Below are 11,791 nucleotides of genomic sequence, written 5' to 3' on the forward strand. Positions count from 1 at the left end.
AGCCAGAGTTGGCATCGGCATAACCTAGCCTATCATTGTTGAGAAAGTACTTTTAAGACAGTAGAAACCCAATGAAATCACAGAATTAATTGTACATGTGCTTTTCCCTAAGCCCCTTAGAAGCTCCATGGAAACTATAGTCCTTGCTGGTGATGATACTCGGCGTGCATGCCATACTCCTGTTATACATATGCCTGCATACATACTGTTCTCCACATCCTTGAAGTTGTAGAGTCCGATCACTGCTTGACCTCGGTCTTTGCTCCCCGGATCCTAAATGACATAACTGCCCAGCATCAGTCCCACTGCCTGGTCCCTTTCTCAGTTTCCTAACAGTGTCAGAACTGTGATTCTGCTGGGGAAGCAAAAGACTCCAGGGTTGCAGCTGAGAAAGACTTTTTTATGAAGGAGTTGTGATATCCAAAAACCATTACAGAAATCAAAGATTGAAGTTTTGAGTTACACTTGGCACACTGACCCCGCTGAGAGCCCTGCCCTCTCCATGTCCAATGGGGTTAGCCCACAAGGACTCATAGCCTCAGCCTCTCTCACAAGCTAATATTCAAGGGTGAGCATCCCCTGACTTTACGAAAGACAGTTCAATGCAAGCTGAGAAATGATCCAATCTCATTTCATTTTATGGTCCTAGACTGGTCCCACACTGAGACCTCAACCTTTAAAAGCAGTGTTTGACTCCTCAAATCTCCGAATGAACTCACTTGATCCACCACGGTTATACTCTAACAGTAGATGGTATTTCTAGGGGACTCCGGCATGTCAGTCATCCCCTCCAGTCACAGAGTTCCTCAGAGTAGAAGACACAGGAGCCAAATGGAAACCCACACATTTCCTCCCAGTACTTACTCTTGGCCAAAGCTCTGCAGATGGTCCAGAGGTGCGGCTGCCATCTTCCAAGATGGCTCCCCGTGGTACCATATTACTCTTGTGTGGTTCCCCTCCCATTTTAAACTGTGTGACCAATAAATAGCTTGAGACAATTTGATGGACTGTCACATTAAGCGATTTTATTTTATTTATGTGTATGTGTGTTGTCTACACATGTGTAGAAGAAGTGGGTGTTTAATATCCTGGACCTGGACTTAGAGGCAGTTGTGAACCAGCCAGTGTGGGTGCTGGGAACTTACCTCAGACCCTCTGCAAGAAAAGTAAATGATCTGAACTTTTACTTCTCCCCAGTCCCATTTATGAAAATATGTCATAAAAGATATTCACGTTGTCCCATTTTGCTTACTCACCCTGGGAGAAGCCAGTGGCTACATGTGTTGACCATCAGGGAGTGCTGTGGTGGGTCTCAGAAGCCTACACCCTTTCCAGTAGCCTGGGAGGAGTCAAGTCTTCCAATAACCGTGGGAATGCCTTGATGTTGATCCTCTAATCCTGAATGCTTGACAGCTTAGCTGTAACCTCATGAGCCAGAGCCACCAAAGGAGCCACTCCCAGATTCCAGAACTCGGGGACTACACATGCGCCTGGATAGTCAGTCAGGAGAAACCGTGTGAGTTAATGCCTGTGCTCTTAAGCGGCTCAATTTTGCAGCGTTGTGGCTACCGTAGCTTGTCTTATCCAAGACTCATGTTGAAATCTAATCCCCATTATGAGCTATTAGGAGGTGGGACCTTGTTGAAGTGTTCAGTGCCCTGCCTTCATGCATGGATTAATCCATTCATGCAATTAGCGGATTAATGGGTTATCTGGAGAGTAGGGCTAAGGTAAAAGCCAGTTTGACTGGGTCCCTGGCACATACTCTGTTTCATGATACATGACACCCTGTGGTACCTTAAGATGTGTCAGTGTGAAAACCATAGTCAGACATGGCCCCTTGGGCCAGCACTGTGAGCCAAAGAAAGTCTCTTTCCTTTCTATTTACCCTATATGTAGTATTGTGTTATTAGCAACTGAAAACACAGTAAGACAACACGATTATGAGAAGCCAATGTCTCTCTGAATCCTGGGACCTTCTCAAACTTCTGGTGCTTAAAACTGCCCTGGTGTGACACAGTCTGCAGCCCTACCTGTGTAACAGCACCGGGAGCCACGGCCCCAATACCTAGTCAAGATGACTATCAAGTCTTTATTTTTTTTTTTTTATTTTTTTAGGCACAGGGAAGAAGAAGGCAGAAATATGTAAATGATCAGGTCTGTGATCAGAAGAGGGGGAAGACTGGAGTTAGGAGTGTATACTGCTCTTGCAGAGAACCTGAGTTCAGTTCCCATGACCCATGCTGGGCAGCTCACAGCTGCTTCTAACTCCAGCGCCTGGGGATCCAGCACTCTTCTGGCCTCCACAGACACCACACTCATTTGCACACACGCTCCCATCACATCTAAGGTTCCATGTTGGTCTGATGGATATGTTTTCTCACTGGCAAAATAAAGTATCCATAAACAAGAGGTGTGTTTAGAACACAGTCTCACCAGGCAGAACTGATCACTTAAGAAACGGCTTGCTCTGCTGGCTCAGGGACTTACATACACAGAGTTCCCCTTAAGTGTAAACAGAGATTGCATGTTTGTTTCCCAACCGCCCAGACCTGAAGAATCTCACAAGAACTATATTAATTACAATACTGCTTGGCTAATGGCTTAGGTATATTTCTAGATAGCTTTTATATCTTAAACTAATCCATTTTTATTAATCTATCACCACAAGGCTGTGGCCTACTGGTAAGGTTCTGGTGTCTTTCTCCTTTGGCAGCTACATGGCATCTCTTGACTCTGCCTACTCTTTCTCTATATCACTGCTTGGATTTACCACCTGCCTTTATTCTGCTCTGCCATAGGCCAAAGCAGCTTTTTTCTTAACCAATGGTAATAAAACATTCATAGCATACAGATGGGAATTCCACATCACCTTAAGGAAGTCCCCTTTGCATGGAGCCAAACATATGGCATGGAAAACAATAATGACTATTGTTTTTATTATTTAGTGTTCTATTGGTATTTTTTTCAGTTGAAAGAAAAATGAGAATATGTCACAAAGAAAGCCAATGATTCTTGGATCCCAGGAGTGGGCATTGGGGTGGGGTAATTGAAGCCAGGCATTCTTATATTTCACTGTGACTGAACCATCTTTAAAATGTACAATCCCTATGGAAATCAATAAATGTCCTTTTAAAAGAAAAAAAAAGGATTTTTAATTGTGAGTCTTTGTGTGTAGGTATGTGCCCATCAGGGCAATTGACCGCAGGGGCTAGAAGAGGGCACCTGATCCACTGGAGTTCAGGCAGTTGCCAGCCGCCCCATATGGGCACTGGGCACCAAGCATGGGTCCTCTGCAAGAGTTGTGTATGCTCTTCCGCTGAGCCACGGCTCCAGACCCTGGTTTTCCTCTTAACGGTCTTTCCTCTTTTTATTAAAAAATGAAGTCAAAACTCTGCTACCAACAATGAAGACCTAATTATAGTTCCTTGAGAGTTTTGAGTAGATGCAGGCTTCTTAATCTTTCCATACCCTCTAGCTGTTCTTACCCAAGACATTTTTATACAAACCTAGATGTACAAGTGTCTTGGTTTGGTTTCTATTACTGCAATAAACACCATAACCAAAAGCAACTTGGGGAACAAAGAGTTTATTTCAACTTACAGTTTATTTTGCCTCCAAGACTCTGCCCTAAAGAGAAGTTAGGCCAGGAACTCAAGACAGAGACTTGCAGGCAAAATACGTATAGAAAACAGACATACAAATGAAAGATTTACTGACAAAGAATCATATGGATTTAGTTTAGTTATGATATGCAGCATGTGTCTGAGTCTATGTTTGTACACTTGAGCTCAGGGCCTGTGCAGGCCACAAGAGGAAATGATATCCTCTGGAGTTGGCAGTTACAGGCTATTGTGAATTGCCTGACGTGGGTGCTGGGAATAGAACTTGGGTCTTCTGCAAGAGCAGTTTGTGCTCTTAACCACTGAGCCATCTCTCAGATATTAATCTCTCCTAGATATTTATTTTAAATCCAGAGATATCTGTCTGAATGTGGCAAACACTCGTAGCACCCCTCCCAGATCCTCTTCCTCTTTCCAGATCAGTGTGTGGGAGTCTAACTTCCATCCCCCAATTCCTACCACTTTGCCTGATGACTTCCTCTTTTCCCATCATCACTATGATGTCATAAACATGGACACCCTAGTCCCTTCCACCAATGACTCATGGGAGTTGCTACTCCCAGTCTTGACTCTTGGATGGGATAACTGCCAGGCACATTGGTTGCAGTTCTCAGAATTCTACAGTAGAATTAAGCTTCAGGGACCCATGGTGGCAAGAAATAAACTCTTTACTGCTTGGTACTATCTCTTCTAATTTATTTCCTGTCCATTATTTCCTGGGATCAGGCACTTACATCTTTGTTTGGGTTCCTTGCAGACAGATGCAGAGACAAAGACGTGGGGGTTATTTGCTTCTTGTAACTAATCCCTGTGATATACCTCAGCTAGTTTTGCATATGTAAATTCGTTGTTATTGGCTAGAGAGTGGCCTTATCTTTGATGACAGAGGTTCTGACACTCAGATATCTGAGCTAAACACTGGTAATTGCCAATAACTCTCAGAGGAGCTCTTGAACTTTAGACTTAGGTAAAGACAAGAGTGGTTTTACAAACTGCAAACATCTTATAATGTGCAGAGTCATTTATATCTGGAACAAGTGGGCATGAATAATGTGGCTTGGCAGAGATTCTTTTAAGTTTATTTTGCAAACACAGAGCAAGATACAGACACATGGGGGCGGGGCCATTGTCAATCCTTCATTTCAAGAAACCCATGTATCCTGTTGGGAAAGAACTCCTTCCTGGGTAGTGTAAATGTCATCCCCCTCTTTAGGTCCCAAAGACAAAGTCCTTCCACTAAAGGTCATGCTGGGGAAGGGAACCAGTGAATTTATTGGGCTTACTTGCCAAACTTGGGTGAGGGTCTCAAGGCAGGAGCATGGATGACCCCACAGCAGCTGCCCTGGAAAGCCTTCATCATGGATCATGTGATTTCCCCATAGCTGCACAGATGGACATCTCCCCACTATCACCCTTGGCCTATGTACCCCAGCACTTCCCCACACACCAGAGGCCACATGCGGTTAGAGCAGAACTGCCCACAAATGAATAGCAATCGCTGCTACATCTCAGGTGAGGGACTTGGGTCCCCCAAGCTCTCTTTCTTTAAGGGAATAGCAGCAGTCAACAAATCCACTCCTGATGGCCTCTTGCATGAACTGATAAGAATGCTGGCTGTTTTGCTCCGAGCACTGTATTCCACAACACTGTATTCTTGAAGGGTTCTCTTTCCTTTCTATGCTCTGCACTATTGGTGGATCTGTTTTGTGCTCCAGTGGGTCCATTATCCGGTGCAGAGCTGCATCAGAACCTCTTGGTCCAGATGGACCTTGCACACACAAATGATCACAGGACAGAACACTTCATTCAGCACGACCCTCACCCCTTCCTCTGAAGTTCTGCTTATCTGTGGCTCACCATCACAGACTTATGTGACCTGGAATACAACACATGGGGAAGTAAAGTCTCCTTTTTAATTGAAAGACAAATTCCTGTTGGGCTGTCCTCCCCATGCTTCAGGGGATTAATGGACACTTCAAGAAAATAAATGTCATAGGAAAAGGAACCAACGCGTGAACTCAGATATTGATCAGAATTAAGAAACTATCTTGCCCAAGTTAGAATGGCCACCCAAAACAATAAATGCTGCTTAGGATGTATAAATTGAGAACTCCTCTTTGTTGATGGGAATGTAAATTGGTGCAGCCATATGGAGAATAATATAAAAGTTCCTTAAAAGCAAAAGGGAGAAATGAAACTAAGCCAGTGCGTGCTCTAAAAACGCCTTCTGAGTATACAGTGAAGGGAAACCCAGGTAGCATTCAGTAGACCAGACACTGCTGAGGAAAGACATGGCTTGTTCTGGAGTCAAATATGGGTAGCCATGGCCCAGAAACCCAGATTTCAGTCTCCCTAAATACCATGCTCCAATGATGTAGCATTCCACAAACTCTCTATACTAATGGGATAAAGAAGTGCACAAACCCAGACACTTTCCAGACACAGTGGGGGATGAGGATATCGGGTAGGTGGGTCACAGCAAGACGGGAGAACTGTGTGATAACATTCTAAGATCTATGGCAGGTAGTAAATTGGGCTTTTATTAGTTGAGTGAAAAAGTTTTTGTTTTTGTTTTTTTTTGTCCGTAAAGATGGTAGACCTGTTTTTCTTTGTCCAGCATAGGGTGGGGTTGGGGCTTATTTTGTGGATTAGATATAACCCAAGATAAAAGGATTGACCTGCAACAATCCTACATCCACATCACTAAAGTCTTAACCAGTTCAATGGCCTTTGCAGACCCGGCGTCTTCTCAAACATCCTTGTTCACAGTACTTACGTATAGCCTTGCCATACTACGGCACTATCCAGGGTAGTGAAGAGATGGAACTGACCTACAGACATACCCATCAACAGATCAGTATTCAAGTGGGGTGTGCCTATAAATGAAGCGTTATCCTATTTATTGCGAAACAGATGAAATTAAAGGATGGTATCTTAAGCAAAAAGAAGGCAGACAGAGGCAAGTAGTTCATCTCTGAGTTTGAGTTTCGATTTACGCTTTTTTCTTATGGATGGAAACCAAAATGAATTGATCTGAATATAGAATAACAGTTACTAGATAGTGGGAAGACTGTGGTGGAGAAGGTAAGGCAAAAAGAACAGCTAGGATTGGCCAGTACCTACTGTGGGCATATACGAAAACAACACGCCAAACCTCATTAATACATATGGCATGATAAAAGCAAAGACTGTTTGGCCATAGTCAATCATTCTCAGATTGGTACAGGTCCACATTTAAACCAACTGCTGAACGCTGAGAAGTCACTAACATTCTTACCCCATTATGCAAAGTCCATTAACAGGGCAGATTCTGCCGTTTTGTGGTTTAAAAAACTGAGGTATATAGGATTGAATTATGAATTAGCTATAATCTTGGTTCAAAATGATCCATCAATCTGTAGGTAAACTGCCGTTTGGGCATTTTAATGTCAATGCTTATATTCTTTGTTCCCCTAGGATGGAGAATTCAGCCACCTTCAAGGCTGTTTTGATCCATCTCAGAACCCCGTTCTGCCTCAACTCACTACCACCCTGAAGCCTGTATTTACAATTTCCCTGATTTCTTTCATATGACATTTGAAGATTTATTTTCAGATGTCTGTATGTCTGTGCACCTGCTACCTGTGTGGGGTGTCCCAGAGTCCAGAAGATGGCACTAGATCCCTTGAGCTGGAGGCACAGGCTAATTTGAGCCAAGTTTGATGTGGGAGCTGGGAACCTCGGCAAGCTGGGAACCCTTGAGCACTGTGCCCCCTCTCCAGGTTCACATAAAATCTAAGACCTGTTGCATCCAAGTACTGATTTCACAAAAATACATGGAAGGCTGATCAACCAGCTCAGCAGATGAGGATGCCAAGCCTGACAACCTAAGTTTTCTCCCCATGACCCATGTGATAGGAGAAAGATGGCTTGTGAAAGTTGTCCTTGGCTGTCACACGTGTGTTATGGCATGCACATGTGTGTGCACCTGTGTACACACACACAAAATAAACGCAATAAAAATTTTAAAAATGCACATGACATTGAACTAAACGTTAGTAATGTAACTACTCACCTAAACCTTTTAGATTTGCTTTTTTCACCATATTTACACTGAACTCACCTATATTGGATAAGTTACTCATATCTTTTTATGTCATTGTCATTTGACTCACTGTTAAATAACCCCCCACTAGGTAACTTCATGTTTGTTTATCTTCCATCCTTCAGTGACCGCTGTTAACAGTGGTGCTGCAGTAGTGTGGACATGTCTTATATATGCATTAGTCAGTATACATTATGATATGCTGTAGTAACAAACAGTCCTCAAAAATCACAGCAGCCTGAGACTACAAAGGTTCATTTCTCACTCATATGTGTCCTTTACAGTTAAAAGTCAAGACCCTGTTCCTTCTTGTCACTCCTGGACCAAGTGACAAAATAGTACCCCAAATACATTGGCAATGGCTAGATAATCTGGGGGCCATTTTTCAGGCTCAGGTGTCATTGATTCACAAGTCATTGTCCCAGTGTTGCTGTGACCTCCACCCAAATACAGCTGCTGAGACAAACATTTGAGCAGAGGAAGGGATCAGCTTTATTTGTAAAAGACTTTGAAAATTCATAAATAATTATTCTAAATTTTATTCCAGCAATCTCCTACCTGCAATGTGCCTGAACGATTCACATTTTGGCATTCTAGATAAAGATAATTTTACATGTTGGCAGGTGTTATGTCTTCATATATGTCTATGTACCACATGCATGCAACACATGAGGAAGCCAGAAGACAGCATCAGATCTGAGGGTTACAGGCAGCAATGAACTGCCTGGTGATGCTAAAGACCAAAACCAGGGCTCTGGAGAGCAGCCAGTGACCTTAACTGCTGAGCCCTGCCTCTAGCCCCAACACTGTGACATTTATTAATGCTGTCTTCCCAAAGTGGTTGTACTAATTTACACTTCTGCCCATAAATATTTCCAATTCAAGTTTTCCAATAATGAGTGAGATTTAATAGTTCCTGATTAAATAGGCCTAAAATAATATTTCATTGTTATCGATTGGCATTTTTATATTCACTCCTTATAAATATTTCCTTACATTATATTGGTTACATCTGTTTATTTGCTATTTATTAGAATTTTCAATATTTTAAGCAGTAATCAACATGGCACCTATAGCAGAAATCAGTTTGTAATAGCTGCTTATGAATGAACAAAAATTCTCAGCAGTCAAGTTCAGGAATGTTCTTTAAAAACACTATTTCATGTGTAGCAATACAATCTCCATGCTGAGTATCACTAGAATAAAAGAATTTGATAGCTTGTTTTAAACTTACATTTATGAGTGTTTGTGCACCACAAGTGTATAGTGCCCACAGAGGTCAGAAGAGGGTGTTGGGGCCCCTGGAGCTGGAGTTACAGGCTTTCGTGAACTGCCCTGTGGGTGATGGAGCTGAACCTGGATCCTGTGAGAGCAGTCTGTGTTCTTTACCACTGAGCCAACTCTCCAGGACCCCAGTTTAAATTATATAGCACCATAGAGATTCTGATACTGAAATGATCTCTCCTGTACTGTCATTTTATTGGAGAACATACTCGGGCACTTGATATTCCATATAAAATTTACACTCATCTTATTGAGTTCTATAAAATTCCCAGCTGTAGGCTTTCAGTCAATAAACAAGTCATAATTTCCCATTTATTAAGATCTTTAAAAATATGTCTTAAGACTTATTTTCCCTATAGAGGTCTTACACTTTTGAAGGGCTTATTCTCAAATCCTTTCACTCTGTGATGGTGTTGTAAATGGTGTCATTTTAATTACATATTCTTGCTTGCTGCTGGCCTACAGATAAACAACCAATTCCACGGCACTACTGGATAAACCATTCTTGTATCTAGTCACCTTAATAGCCGCCATTGTAATAACAGGTCTGTAGATTACTTTGAGTTTATATTGCACAAATAACAGTTTTACTTCCTTATTTCTGATCCTTACGTCTGTATTCTTATTTTATTGCCTTAGGATCTTCAAGACAAATGGAATGTAGTTATATTAAAAAACTCTAGTTTCTGTGGCTGGAAAGGCTGCTCAGTGGCTAACACTCAGTGGTTAAGAGAGCTTGTTACTCTTCCAGAGGACACAAGTTCAATTTCACAGAACTCATGTCAGCACACAACCACCTACAACTCCAGTTCCAGGGTATCCAGCCCCCTCTTCAAGCCCCCTTGAGCCCCCACATGTGGCATGCACTCAGACATACGCATAAGCACATGTCTTTTACAAAATAAGATTGTTTTGTTCCTTCAAGGCAAGTCTTTAGTACCCTCCCAGTTAGAATTTATCATACACAATTGTAAGATGTCATCTGCATCTTCTCTTCACTCACTGTTTCTCTGCAGACACAGGCCGGCCTCCCAAGAGTATCAGCCAGACAAGGTACATTCAGCTGCAGTGAGACTAGGCACCTCCTCTTCTATTAAGGCTGAATGAGACAATCTGGCAGGAGGAAAGGGTCCCAAAAGCAGGCATCAGAGTCAGCAGCAGCCCCCACTCTCACTGTTAAGAGTCCTGTAGGAAGACCACACTACACAACTGTAACCTATGCAAAGGTCAGTCCCATGCAGGCTCCCTGGTTGTTGGTTCAGGCTCTGTGAGCTCCTGTGAGCCCAGGTGAGTTGAGTCTGTGAGCTTTCCTGTGGTGTCCTTGATCCCTCTGGCTCCTACAATCCTTCCTCCCCGTCTGTTCTAGGCCCTCAGGGGTGAGCTCCCTCTTAGGTATGGGTCTCCAGTTGTGCCAGTCATTAGTTGGTCACTCCCACAATTTCCGCACCATCTTTACCCCAGAATATGTTGTAGACAAGATCAATAGTGGGTTGAAGAATCTGTGACTGGGTTGGGGTCCCAATCCCTCCACTGGAAATTTTGTCTCATTACAAGAGATGGCCAGTTCAGGCTCTGTATCTCCCACTGCTAGGAGTCTTAGCTAGGTTACCTTCAGAGATTCCTGGGAATCTCCATTGCTCTAGGTTTCTAGCTCATCCCAGAGATGCCCGATTCCAGGTGTCTCTCCCAGTTTTCTCCCCCTCTATCCTTCCCTGACCTGATCCCTCCTGTTCCCCTCCCTGCCAGATCCCTCCCCATCCACTGGCAATGTCCATTCTATTTCCCCTTCACAATGAGATTCTTGCAACCCCACCTTGAGCCTGCCTTGTTTCTGAGCTTCTCTGTGTCTGTGGGTTGTAGCATTTGCTTTATGGCTAATAGTCACGTATGAGTGAGTACCTACACTATATTCTTTCTGGGTGATGACTTTTCAGGATGATCTTTTCTAGTTCAAATCCAATTTTCAGAAAATTTCCTGATCTCATTTTTTTTTTACCACTGAGTAATACTCCATTGTGTAAATGTACCACATCTTCTTTATTCATTTTTTGGTTGTTTCCAATTTCTGGCTATTATTAATATAGCTGCTATGAACACAGTTGAGCAAGTATCCTTGTTGGTATGATGGAGCATCCTTTAGGTACATTCCCAAAAATAGTGTAGCTGGGTCTTGAGGTAGATCCACTCCCAATTTTCTGAGAAACTGCCATATTGATTTCGAGAGTAGCTGTACAAGTTTGCACTCCCACCAATAGTGCAAGAGTGTTCCCCTTGCTCCACATCCTCTCCAGCGTGAGCTGTCACTGATGCTCTTGGTCTGAGCCCTTCTGACAGATGTAAGATGGAATCTCAGTGTCATTTGATTTGCATTTTCCTAATGGCTAAGGATGTTGAACATTAGTTTTTCTCTGCCATTTGAGATTCCTCTGTAGAGAATTCTGTTTAAATATGTACCCAGTTTTTTAATTGGATTATCTGGGGGTTTAATGCCTAGTTTCTTGAGTTTTTAAAATATATTTTGGAGATTAGATGTGGGTTTAGTGAAGATCTTTTCCCATTCTGTAGGCTGTCATTTTGTCTTATTGACCATGTCCTGTAGTAGATGGAAGTTTCTGTTCTGCCTGGTCCCATAGCCATTCAGTCCCAAATAAACATACAGAAGTTTATGTTAATTATAAACGGTTTGGCCTATTGTTCAGGCTTATTACTAACTACCTCTTACAACTTAAATTAAACTATAATTCTTATTTATATGGCTTGGTATGTTTTCTCAGTAAGGCATTTTCATCTTGCTTCCTCT

The sequence above is a fragment of the Microtus ochrogaster genome, linkage group LG2 (assembly GCF_000317375.1).
Source record: "Microtus ochrogaster isolate Prairie Vole_2 linkage group LG2, MicOch1.0, whole genome shotgun sequence".
NCBI classification, from domain to species: domain Eukaryota; kingdom Metazoa; phylum Chordata; class Mammalia; order Rodentia; family Cricetidae; genus Microtus; species Microtus ochrogaster.